Here is a 13,870-nt window from a genome sequence, read left to right as displayed (position 1 = left end):
TCCGGCTCTTTTGCGGTGTGCAAGGCTGCTTTCTTCTTTACAATACTTTCGATTCATTTTGTGTACTTCGGTTTTTTTCCCTGCCTTCGTTTGCTTTGTTTTTGACTTGCCTCTTTGTATCTGAGGCTTTCCGTTTTTCCATTTGGGTATATAGAGATGCTCTGTGTGCGTCACTGTGTCTTGAGTCAGTACGGACGTTTGGTTGAAATAAAGGGAAAACATGAAAACTTGTGGAAGAGAAAGGCGAAGCATGGGTTCTAAAAAAAAAGAAATCTGGCATGCCTCAACGATGTGGCCCATGAATGACCTCCTTGAAGACATGTGCAGAATAACATTCTAATCACCGGTTGTGCATCACGGCGGCACATGGGCTTCACCTCCTTCCCGGGGCCTACCAGCCGGGTGTGGACACCGACGGTCTCTACGCTGCTGCTTCCAGTCAATCCAACGCGAGTGCCTAGTCGGCGCCTCTTGGACATCGACGCGATGGCCTGCTGACCCGGATCGTCATCGCCGCTGCGACGACTCCTGTGTGCCAGATCCGAGCTACTGCCGACGTGGTGCAAAGAGCTGCCGCCTTCACCTGTCCCTGTTCGCGGCCATCGACTGCGGGAGGCGGCGCATCGATGCCCTGAGAGTCCAAGTAAGCAAACTGCTCGCAAACCTTGGTTGTCTGTTAGGCCAAGTCAGTTAGCTATTGATAGGACTCTCCTTCTGTTTTGTTTGCATTGTATGTATGAGCGGTATTTACGAGTTCTGCGTCGTATAAAATGTGTCGTTTGCAACCGCCTTGCTTTACTGTTCTACATGTATTATTCATTTTTCTTTTCCAGATAGCTGCCGTGTCTTCGTCACCTCGAGGCTCTCCCCTCTTTGAACCCAGCACTTCAGTATCGGAGCCTCAACTCTCCCGTTGTTTGAGTACGCTTTCTCAATAAGCATTTCTTACTTTCGTTTTGACCTCCTTATAGTTACGTTTTATTGCAAAGCTCATTGCAAATTCTTTTACTTGCATTGGTTTCTTTTCATTTACTCAGCGATAGCTGTTTGCGTGTTGTCCTGTGATGCACGCACTCCCTTGCACCCATGTGCTCTACACACAACTTGCATAGCCGCCATACTTTCTAAAATCCAGAAATATTCCGAGGGTAAATATTTTCCTTTCAATGTTTTCGAGTATATGTTCTTTCACTTCAAGAAGGGCCATTTCGGAGGACTTATTTTTTCTAAAGCCGAATTGTTCACTTGCTATTATGTTATTTACACTCAGAAAGCTTACTAGTCTTTTATGTATAATATTTTCCGCTTCCTTCGCAAAGATAGGGAGCACCGAGATTGGTCTGTAATTGTTCATATCGTTAGTGGAACCGCCCTTGTGTATAACAGCCACACGAGCTAACTTCATTGCGTCTGGGAACACTGCGGTGGAAAGAATAAGGTTCAGAATATAAGTGAGTGGACTATTAACTATTTCTGCCACGGCTTCTAGTGGACCGGGTTTAATATCGTCAGCTCCAGAGGCGCAATGGTTCTTTAAACCCAAAATGACGTCCAGTATTTCATATTCATCAGTTGGGGACAAAAATACAGTATTTTCACAATGTGCTTTGACGAATTCCTCGCATGGTATCGCAGCGCAGTCATTTGCGGAAGCACCCACGTTAATAAAATGTTCGTTGAACAGGTTTGCAACCTCTTCTTCACTCATAGATTCGCTGTGATAAGAAACCCGCTTTGGGGAGTTCGATTTACACGTGATGTCTCTGACCGCTTGCCATACCAGACGAGGATTTCCTGCAATATTGGAAAACTTGTTCACATAGTATGATCTCTTTGCTTTCTTAATATCAGCATTCAATTTATTTCTCGCTTTCTTAAATGCGCGGAGATCGCCTTCACTTCGTGTGTCTAAAAACTTTTGAAAAAGGATGTTGCGGTTTTTTATTCTGTTATACAGGTCGTGCGAGATCCAGGGCTTTCTTGCTCTCTTGTGTCTCTTAAGAGTTTTAAAACCGAAGGATTCATTGTACGCAGAAATAAAAAACATCAAGAATGCCTTATAAGTGTTATTAGAATCCTTTTCCTTTGTAACGCTATCCCAGTCCTGTTGCATAATGAGTTCTTTAAACTTTGACATGTTTCTTTCCGAGTAATCTCTAATCAATATTTCTTTCTCCAGAAAAGAGAGTTTTTGCTTCGAAGGTATCAGACAGTAAATGGGTAAATGATCAGTAAGATCGCATATAATTGTACCTGATTTAACTTCATCGGGGCAGAAGCTTGTAATGCACAGGTCAAGTATTGTTTCAGAATTTGACGTGACGCGAGTAGGATCATTAATCACATTTGAAAAACCATACGACTCAAAGAGCTCTTGGAAATGCAAAAAAATAATAATATTTGGAGAAGCATTTATATTTAAATCCCCAACAAAGACACATTCGAGGTTGAGCTCGAGGCTACGTTCAAATATTTCTTCTGCAAACTGCATGAATTGCTTTAAACACCCAGATGGCGGTCGGTACACAACAGCAAGTAGTATATTATAACAGTGAATAATGACGTACTCAAAATTTTCATTCACAATGTTATAGTTTGCTAGAATTTGATAAGGTAGTTGGCAACGCACATACAGAGCAACACCTCCTCCGCGCTTTGATGAACGGCACGCTGACAAACAATCAAATCCCGGCAAGAGAAAACAGTCGTCAGATGTTAAGCACGTCTCACTAAAGCAAATAAAGTCAAACTCGTGGTTTAAATCTGATAAAAGCAAAGTAACCTCATGAAATTTATTTCGCAAACTTTGGGCGTTTAAATGAAATAAAGAAAACTTCTGCTTATCCTTGAGTTGCTCACTATGGTGAGCAAAATTGGACATGAATGGCATCGCGTTTGCTTGAAAATACAATTGCCTGCGCTATCACCTCAGATTGGCGAGGTCATCCTTATCGCGGATGACAACTGCTCGTGCACCGGCTTGTTTCCGTACAAGCACCTTTCCATTCACGTGCCAAACGAACGCGTAGCCGGATTCCTTAGCCCATTCTTTTGCAACTGTCAGAAGAGTGCGAGTGTACCGAGTCATATTTTCACACATGTACTATCCGGTGTTGTCATCACGTAGCGCCTGCCTTTTTGCTAGCCAGGCATCACGAACCTCCTGCTTTGCGAAGCGAACAATTACGCACCGTGTTTTGCCCGGCTTCGCGGGAAGCCTGTGCAGGGCTGTTATGTCACTCGAGCACACCTCATCAAGTTCCAGTTTTGTGCCTATTTCATTCACTTTCTTTAGTAAGTCCTCGTTTTCCGTCTCTGGTAGACCATGGATTTCGATGTTCAGTCGACGACTGCGCCATTCTAGACTGTCAACGTCCTTATTGAGCTGTGAAATTTCACAGGCCCATTCAGCTTTCTCAAGCCGCTCTACACGCTTCGTGACATCCTTTGTCGACTTTTCTTGGGCTAGAAGACGTGTTTGAAACTCATCGAATTTATCTGAGAGCAGGCTGACGGATGACTCAAGCGACTCAAGCTTGCTGGACATGGCCAGAAGGGAGTCAATTTTACTTTCCATTGAAAACAGCCTAGTGATTAGTTCTCTATCGGACTGCTGCCCGTGCAGTGTATCCTCAGCTTTACGGCTGCCCTTACATGTTTCGCACCTCCAGGCCTTCCAAGCCTTTGCTCATTTCGAAATGAACGTTTCTTCCGAAACGCCTGAACATGATCCGACATGGTACGTAAATTCACACTCTGAGCAGCACAGTGATTGACAGCTGTCATCAACACGTTGTCGACATGCGCAACAGCGTAACATGATAATTGCGTGACACTCAACGGTAGCCTTGGCAGCAGCGGCAGGAACAAGAAGAACTATCGAAAAAACGACCAACCTGCAAATACGTGGAGCAGTAATTCAGGAGACGTGTGCGCTGGTTGCTGCCGCTGCTGCCAATGCCAAGGAAACGCCCCTTGCTGAAAATTCGCCGGACGGTGTCGGTGATACCGCTGACGATTGTTCGTGCTTTTCACCGTGAGGCTCGGCGTTATGCAGGATTCTCGAACGCTGTCCGAGATCGATGTTATTCGTCGTGCACCTCTGGCTCGGCAGCTTGCCCCGTACAGATGTCGGGCACCGTGCTCAGTGGACGGGCTCGTCACCTTGTCGCGTACAGATGACAGGCGTCGGGTAGTCTGCAAATACGTGGAGCAGTAATTCAGGAGACGTGTGCGCTGGTTGCTGCCGCTGCTGCCAATGCCAAGGAAACGCCCCTTGCTGAAAATTCGCCGGACGGTGTCGGTGATACCGCTGACGATTGTTCGTGCTTTTCACCGTGAGGCTCGGCGTTATGCAGGATTCTCGAACGCTGTCCGAGATCGATGTTATTCGTCGTGCACCTCTGGCTCGGCAGCTTGCCCCGTACAGATGTCGGGCACCGTGCTCAGTGGACGGGCTCGTCACCTTGTCGCGTACAGATGACAGGCGTCGGGTAGCCTGCAAATACGTGGAGCAGTAATTCAGGAGACGTGTGCGCTGGTTGCTGCCGCTGCTGCCAATGCCAAGGAAACGCCCCTTGCTGAAAATTCGCCGGACGGTGTCGGTGATACCGCTGACGATTGTTCGTGCTTTTCACCGTGAGGCTCGGCGTTATGCAGGATTCTCGAACGCTGTCCGAGATCGATGTTATTCGTCGTGCACCTCTGGCTCGGCAGCTTGCCCCGTACAGATGTCGGGCACCGTGCTCAGTGGACGGGCTCGTCACCTTGTCGCGTACAGATGACAGGCGTCGGGTAGTCTGCAAATACGTGGAGCAGTAATTCAGGAGACCTGTGCGCTGGTTGCTGCCGCTGCTGCCAATGCCAAGGAAACGCCCCTTGCTGAAAATTCGCCGGACGGTGTCGGTGATACCGCTGACGATTGTTCGTGCTTTTCACCGTGAGGCTCGGCGTTATGCAGGATTCTCGAACGCTGTCCGAGATCGATGTTATTCGTCGTGCACCTCTGGCTCGGCAGCTTGCCCCGTACAGATGTCGGGCACCGTGCTCAGTGGACGGGCTCGTCACCTTGTCGCGTACAGATGACAGGCGTCGGGTAGCCTGCAAATACGTGGAGCAGTAATTCAAGAGACGTGTGCGCTGGTTGCTGCCGCTGCTGCCAAGTGTCGCTTTCTTACGGGTGCGGGTTGTTTCAACCTCTCGCAAACCCAGTCTCGAAGAAAGGCCTATCCTCAAGGCGCACTTTCTCACAAACTGTCATCAGTAGACGGACGGACAAAAACTCGCGTACAAAGGTCGTCTCTCGCGTCTCCCTCCCCTGTCCATGCGGGCTGAGGTTGACTCGTGGCAACGACGTGTCATTATTCATGTTTGCAGCTAGCGGGAAAATGTCTTGTTGACTGCGCCTGAAGCTGTCAACTAGCGCCAGAGACACCCTACACTTTGAGCAGCGTCGCCACAGACATGTGAAAAAAGCCATGCGATGCTAAGCGGACTATGATGGCTCTCACCAACCACATGCGCCCGCCTCGCGGCAAGAAGGTGCACAATGGGATGCATCCTGACGTCTATGTTCCTGGAGGGTGGTTGACCTTTCCCGTATTCTCGGAATTCTCCGCTGTCTGGCTCCCCTTATCCCGTGACTCGCCCCCTTCTCTGCTGTCGGAGGGAGGGCAGAAAAAAAAACACAATGGACATTCCTTTATCGCGAACCCTGAGGCCGCAAACAATTCATAGCACCGCCAACTTCCCTGCAACCTTCAGCTGTGGTGGGCGTACAAGTAGTAGTAGTAGAAAGTGGATTATTCAAATAAGAAAAAGGAAGGAAAAGGTATTTGCTAGTCCCGGCATCTGCCATCGGTATTGAAGCACCTGAGCTGGCGCAGCGGAAATAAAGGATAGCTGGCAGAATGGAGAAATGAAATGAAAGAGGTGAGAGTACAGATACAGAGGATAGGAGGGAGAGGTAATACAATCAAAAACTATTTACACAATAATAAATATGTACAGGTTGCGCGCGTGATTAGTTGATGATGCAGCAATAAAAACATGCGCACAACACAATGTTCACTACAGCTGGAGGGGGCGTCCAGCTGTTAATTGTCCAAGGCGTACAAGCTCGCTAACACTGTTCCTGCTGTTCAAAGGAATAAGGAGAAGTTCATCATCCGAGAACTCGGCTGGCGTTCGATTGTGCATGCTGTTGGGCTCAGGAAAGCTTCTCGTTGTTTAGCTTACTATCAAATGCAGCTCACCAGTACCCCTCAAGAAAAAAAAAATCTGCATCTCAACGATACCATCCCATGGGGCAGAAACATGCAAGGTAACGAAGTCTATGGGGACACTAATGTTACCGAGTGGAATGCGATTGCAATGATTTCACAATCGTCGTGGTTTCTGTATCAATTTCTCTGTTTCTCTGCGGCAGTTTCTTTTGAAATTGTCGCTCCATCACCATATTCGGACGTGTAGCGCCGAGGTTTGCACTTATCGCACCTTTTTCTCATTCCGATTCTTTATCTCTGTTGCTCTCCACCCGGTGGGCGTGTTCTGATGACATCTGTGGGGTTGACATGGGGAGATAAGTACTTTCTCCCCACTCAATCGCGGCTGACACGGTTCAAAGCCGCCCGGACCCCACCCCGTGATCGCGTACGCTACCGAGCGCTCGCCGACCACGGCGGGCCTTGCTCTGGGGGAACAAAGGAACGACACATTGGCTGACACAAACAGGCATTTATTGCTACAGAAACAATAACGCCAGCTAGCAACAAGGTACGCTAATGAATCAAGGTCGTCCGACTCACCAGCAAGGTTCCGAGCGAATGTTCGCCCGTGCTAGGGCAAGGGATATAAACTCCGCAGGCCGGACGGGACGAGTACGGGAGCCTGTCTCCCCGTCGCTTCTTCGCCCCGCCGGCGAAGAGCGGAGCCCCGAGCGACGCGTCCGATCGCGGCGCTTATCCCAGCCCAAGAGAGCCCATCTCCCGCGGGCAGGCTTCAGCAGTCTCCCCCGCGGCGACGCTGGCGCCCTCTCTTGCCAGTTAATGTAACTGACAAGGGAACCCGCTCAGCCTCGAGGGGAGACCGCCGCTGCACGGTGCCTCGCGGGAAAGCAAACTCAGGGGGCTGCAGGGCAGGTCCCCACATCCCCCCAACCTTAAATAGACCCACGCGCCTGAAAGTACATGCTATGGAGGAGTCTCCTGGTCTTCATGTCTTTGAGGCACGTCTTGCAGCGGAGGTCACGCCGACAGCGTCCACGCAGACTTGCGCGGTATTCCGAAGGCGGCGTGAAGGTCTCCGCTGGGACGACTCGTATGGCCCGCGGACTACCGTGTCCGCAGGCCCGCGAATCGAAGGCCGGTGGGAAAACTGCAGGCCAGGATCCTGCAGTAGTCGCCAGGGCAGCAGCAGCCGGAGGTGACTGCTGACTGGTCTCGCCACAGCTGCCCCGGATGGATGCGGCGAACAGGATACAGGCCGCTCCGTCGCAGCAGGTGGCAGCGAGACGATGTGCACCGGTCAGCAAGCCTGGGTGGCTCCACCGGATCTGCAAAATTGTCGAAACGCTCTCGGCGTGCCTTTAACGTAGCTCACGGGAGGGGAAACGGCATCCGCAAGGGCCTCGTGGCACAATGCCTAACTCGCTAGCAAAACGTGTCGGCGGCTGTGCAAACGCAAAGTTCGAGTGAACAAAGCCCTTTCTTGAGTTGAACGAGACTGCTCAGTTCGTGCGAGGTTACAAAAAAAACGGACGGGCAGCAAAGTGCGCCCCCCTCTCTACGTCACGGTCCGGTGGTCATGTCTCTTTTAACGTGGTGCAGGCAGCTCCGAAAAGCCTCAGGCCTAACGACCACTCCGACAATGACCGTGACCACAACAAAGACCCGAAACGGGTTTTGTGCGCGCAGCCGCGAGGAGACATCAGCTTTGTGGGGTGGTCCTACCCCGCTCACTGCACAAAGCAGCTTCTGAGCGGTCGGCGCCCACCGTATCGGACGGTGTCGGAGCGCCCGGTGCCGAGCTGCAATACCAGCGAGCTCGTAGCGGCACCCGTGGCCCCAGGCCACCCGGCTCCCGGAGCCGCGACTCCCAGAGTCGAAAAAGAGATAGTAGAGAAAATATATACAGAAACTCGGACCACCCACGCGGCTTCCGTACTCACTCGCTTCGGGCTCGGCGACTCCGCGGGCGCTAGGCCTCGAACTCCCTCGATGCGGACCAAGTCATTCTCCCGAAGAAACTCCAGGGAAAAAAAATGTGCTGAGCATGTCGAAAAGTTCAAACATGCTGCAGCGCAATACACCTCGCACTCAAGAAAGCATGCCGCAGGTCCTAGCGATCAAAATTCACTCTAGGCCTAGCACTTGTCAAGTCCGGACAAAGAGCGTTCCTCGAACCGAACCGACAGTCGTCCAATGTTCCAAGAGCAGGCCCCACGTTGGGCTGCCAGATGTCGGGGTTGACATGGGGAGATAAGTACTTTCTCCCCACTCAATCGCGGCTGACACGGTTCAAAGCCGCCCGGACCCCACCCCGTGATCGCGTACGCTACCGAGCGCTCGCCGACCACGGCGGGCCTTGCTCTGGGGGAACAAAGGAACGACACATTGGCTGACACAAACAGGCATTTATTGCTACAGAAACAATAACGCCAGCTAGCAACAAGGTACGCTAATGAATCAAGGTCGTCCGACTCACCAGCAAGGTTCCGAGCGAATGTTCGCCCGCGCTAGGGCAAGGGATATAAACTCCGCAGGCCGGACGGGACGAGTACGGGAGCCTGTCTCCCCGTCGCTTCTTCGCCCCGCCGGCGAAGAGCGGAGCCCCGAGCGACGCGTCCGATCGCGGCGCTTATCCCAGCCCAAGAGAGCCCATCTCCCGCGGGCAGGCTTCAGCAGTCTCCCCCGCGGCGACGCTGGCGCCCTCTCTTGCCAGTTAATGTAACTGACAAGGGAACCCGCTCAGCCTCGAGGGGAGACCGCCGCTGCACGGTGCCTCGCGGGAAAGCAAACTCAGGGGGCTGCAGGGCAGGTCCCCACACATCAAAAGGCCACGTGACTTCTCTCGACCAATCATTCATAAAACTGCCACCTGCCACAATTAACAGGTTGTGATGACGTCACAATTTCACTTGACCACTCCGGACCAATAAAAGAATTTCGTGGCACCTGACATATGCAGTGTTACTCGGTGACTACTCTATCGCAATCTCATTAGAAGGATTGAACTTGAATCAAGGGCAGGACAGCGGAGCAATTAAATAAAAAAAGTACTGTTAAGAGATAGGAATAGAGCAGAGCGGGGAAGGGAGAAAGCGCGTGTTAATCAATGCCGACAGAGAACGTGCATGTCAGTTGAGATAGAAAACACAGACTTGTATGAGCCGCAACAAGTCTGGACCCAATCTTATGGCAAAATTATTGAGCATGAATAGCTGGGTGAGCGAGCCGATTTTTGACTACGCGAACAAAGTGAGGCCAGATCGCAAGGCCATGCCAATGTGACGCACACATGTGTTGACTCATGCGCTTGGGAAAACAGCGGCCTGAAACTGCACAGCTTTACTTTCGGTTCGAGATATCGCGGGTGTCTCAATTTTTATTTCCTGCAACTGTGTGCACTGTGGTGCTGCTTTGGCGTAAGCGGACTAGGTACTCCTCTCTCTACGTTCAGTTTCTAGCAAGGCTGAAGAAATCTAAACAATATAGTTACGAGCCGTGTCACTGGCTATAAACGGTGTTTTTTCTTCGCGTGTATGTGTACACGGACTATCTCCTAAAGGACATAGCACCACCCCAGTTAAACTTCCCTGCTCTCCTTCGGATGGGGACGTCTTTTAGCAGTACGAAGAGTACTTCAGGTCTTCGTCCGGCGACACGTTGCCGGTTGGGGCAGCAGTTCCAACTTCTCAAAGCAAAACTTATTTATTAAAGACGGCACTGACATAAAAAGGCAGGTGAGTAAAAGGCAGTTTAAAAAAAGGCTGTTTAAAAAAGGCTGTTAAAAACGGCCGAGCTTGAGACTCGGCGCGCTCGTCCCAAGTCGTCGTTTCCCGCAGGTTTTAAGCCCTTCGATAATTGGGCGGAGCTTGAGTAATCTAGCTCTCGCCCAATTTGGACCAATAGCAAAGCAAATGCATCGTAAGTACTAGTGGGCGGAGCCCAGGGCCCGCCCCGGGCATGATCGCTCCTGGTAACAGGTGCGGGAGGTGGGGGGTGGGAGGGGGGCATTGGCCCCGTGGGCTGTCGCGAGCCCAGTGGAATGCGCAGCTCTCACCCTAAGCGGGCGTCACGCCTCGACGTACATTCCTCGACTCCCCGTGGGCTGTCGCGAGCCCAGTGGAATGCGCAGCTCTCACCCTAAGCGGCCGTCACGCCTCGACGTACATTCCTCGATTCCCCCCCCTTCCCCGGGCATGATCGCTCCTGGTAACAGGTGCGGGGGGGGGGGCATCGGCCCCGTGGGCTTCCACTTAACAACCCCGATGTTCGCTCGCGCTGCAGAGCATCATGGTCGTCACGTGATTTCGGTGATACAGAAAGCGGGCGAAGCACGCGTAGCGCCTCTCCCCCTGGCGGTCACTTCCGAACTTCTGTCCGGGCACGTCGCCAGAGGAGCGCATTGAGTGAGCAACGTCTCGACTGGTACGCGTACTTTTCGCACCGCTGGCGCTCTTTCTCTCATTGTGAGCACGTGCCGTCCTGCTCGCAAATGCACAAAAGAGGGATTGCCGCTCGTTGTGAGTCATGGCTGGAATTCCGCGACTTTCAAAGAGTGGAGAAACTTATTGTTCGGTTGAGGGCTGCCATAAAAAACGAAACAGGAATATTAGCCAGAATATTTCTCTAACACAAATGGCCAAGAGCTGTCAGTGGAATGCTAGATATTTCCTAGACGTGTTTTACATTATTGGGGGAAAAATTAATATTGGTAAATTGTAAGGTACTATAATGGAAATATTGAAAGTAATGGTCCATCCGTTCAATGTGCAGCAAATTCTTTGAAAGGTTTTCATTCACTCACATCGATCAGTTGACGATACCAAAAAAGTAAATAGAAAAAAATACAAGCCTGTAGATGAGAAATTATTGTAGTCAAATCTTCCAGTTCGCGAAAAACTGCGTTCATACACTCATTCTTGTTAGGAATGCTTTTGTTGGAAATGTTGAGACGAGCTAACGAAACTCCTTTTCATCTTTTTTTTTGTCAGTAAAGCCCTCCGCCAGTCAGGTAATACAAAAAATTAATTTGGAGACTGACATCAATAGTTGCGTTATGCAGACGCGTGTGAGACAAGATCAATAATCGCCTCATTGTTTCGACGTGTGACATGTCAAAAAATTTCTAAGAATAAAAAGTAGTCGAAATGTTTCTTGCACACGAGTGAGTATTTGCATGTGAGCGATGGTTCTGCACATACATTGTTTTTGGGATGCGCGTGCGCTGTGATAGGCATTAAAATAAATATATCAACCATTTATCTCAATCATAGTGATTAACCAAACTAGAACAGCTGGTAGGCGCATTTCGCGCGCGTTTTTCTTTTCCTCTTCCGCATCGCGCATCGCCTTATGGGCACTTCATTTTATGTTCAAGTAAAAATTATCTTCATTATTATGCAGCGAAGAACGTAGCGAAATTCCAAATATTTGGCCAGCAGAGTTGCATGCACCGAACTGCTCAGCCACCCAGCAAAATTAAGTATTTTGTGCCAGTCCCGATTCACAAAATAGCACGTCCAGTTGGCTTGTGTTGAACGGGAAAGTAAGAGCCGGCCTACCTGCAGAAACAAAAGGCAACGTAAACAAAACGGCACAAACAAGCAAGTTGCGCGCGCATGCCGACAGCATCCAACGAATATTACTATTGGCCTAACAAATTTGTTCTGCACCAAATAATTAAATTCTCTGACATTTGCCCTTTAGGTGTAAGACGAATATCGTGGATATTTTGCGTGTGCGGCCGGCAACGAGTGACCGGACGCTTACCCTGTGGCAAAGGGTAGGGATGTGGGGTACGGTAGGCACGAGTCATGCACGATCGCTCATCCATCCATAACATATGTCTAGGGACATAAGCGGGTGTAGTAATCCGGCGTGAAGTATGTAGGAGTAGCCGGGTACAGTAAGTGGTCAACGGGTGCGGGTGTCGGGATTAAGGGTGTTTAGTTGGACCGGGGTTTTATGGTGCATAAGAGGATTTTGCGCCTCAGGTTCAGTATGGCGGCTATGCAAGTTGTGTGTAGAGCACATGGGTGCAAGGGAGTGCGTGCATCACAGGACAACACGCAAACAGCTATCGCTGAGTAAATGAAAAGAAACCAATGCAAGTAAAAGAATTTGCAATGAGCTTTGCAATAAAACGTAACTATAAGGAGGTCAAAACGAAAGTAAGAAATGCTTATTGAGAAAGCGTACTCAAACAACGGGAGAGTTGAGGCTCCGATACTGAAGTGCTGGGTTCAAAGAGAGAAGAGCCTCGAGGTGACGAAGACACGGCAGCTATCTGGAAAAGAAAAATGAATAATACATGTAGAACAGTAAAGCAAGGCAGTTGCAAACGACACATTTTATACGACGCAGAACTCGTAAATACCGCTCATACATACAATGCAAACAAAACAGAGGGAGAGTCCTATCAATAGCTAACTGACTTGGCCTAACAGACAACCAAGGTTTGCGAGCAGTTTGCTTACTTGGACTCTCAGGGCATCGATGCGCCGCCTCCCGCAGTCGATGGCCGCGAACAGGGACAGGTGAAGGCGGCAGCTCTTTGCACCACGTCGGCAGTAGCTCGGAGCTGGCACACAGGAGTCGTCGCAGCGGCGATGACGATCCGGGTCAGCAGGCCATCGCGTCGATGTCCAAGAGGCGCCGACTAGGCACTCGCGTTGGATTGACTGGAAGCAGCAGCGTAGAGACCGTCGGTGTCCACACCCGGCTGGTAGGCCCCGGGAAGGAGGTGAAGCCCATGTGCCGCCGTGATGCACAACCGGTGATTTGAATGTTATTCTGCACATGTCTTCAAGGAGGTCATTCATGGGCCACATCGTTGAGGCATGCCAGATTTCTTTTTTTTTTAGAACCCATGCTTCGCCTTTCTCTTCTGAGCACGTTCCACAAGTTTTCATGCTTTCCCTTTATTTCAACCAAACGTCCGTACTGACTCAAGACACAGTGAAACACACAGAGCATCTCTATATACCCAAATAGAAAAACGGAAAGCCTCAGATACAAAGAGGCAAGTCAAAAACAAAGCAAACGAAGGCAGGGAAAAAACCGAAGTACACAAAAAGAATCGAAATTATTGTAAAGAAGAAAGCAGCCTTGCACACCGCAAAAGAGCCGGACTGACGTCCACCTTGCCTGGTGAAGGGGCCCCCTTGAAAGTATGCAAAAGGTGTTAATTAGCATATACAGGTGATCGGGAATGACTGCACCGATGAGAAGGTGTGCTTTTGAACTGCACAGGCACGAATAATACAGTTTTGTAGTAATTGGGAATGAGCGATTTTGATCAAATTGTTGTGTGGTTTGTAAATTAACGCCAAACAACTGGACATTCGACCAGATTGGTGCAATCAACAATGAAAGGCGAAACTTATGAAGTGAATGGAAACGCCTATAGCTCGTAATGATGTTGCCGAGACGTTTGCTTGAAGGAAAGTATTTGCGGATATCAAGAGTATTACCAACACAAAAGGAATGCTTGCTGTGTGATATCCGACTGACTCCAGTGTAGGTGCAATACATGCACGACTTGTGCGAATGTGGTGAAGTGGAGATAAACCCTGTAGTGTGTGGCCAGACACAAGGACACTATATGCTGCTGAATTTGATGAAATAAGCCTAACATGGGTGACTGG

Source organism: Amblyomma americanum, chromosome 1 (genome assembly GCF_052857255.1).
Source record: "Amblyomma americanum isolate KBUSLIRL-KWMA chromosome 1, ASM5285725v1, whole genome shotgun sequence".
In the NCBI taxonomy this organism is placed as follows: Eukaryota; Metazoa; Arthropoda; class Arachnida; order Ixodida; family Ixodidae; genus Amblyomma; species Amblyomma americanum.
This window is presented reverse-complemented; position numbering follows the sequence as displayed.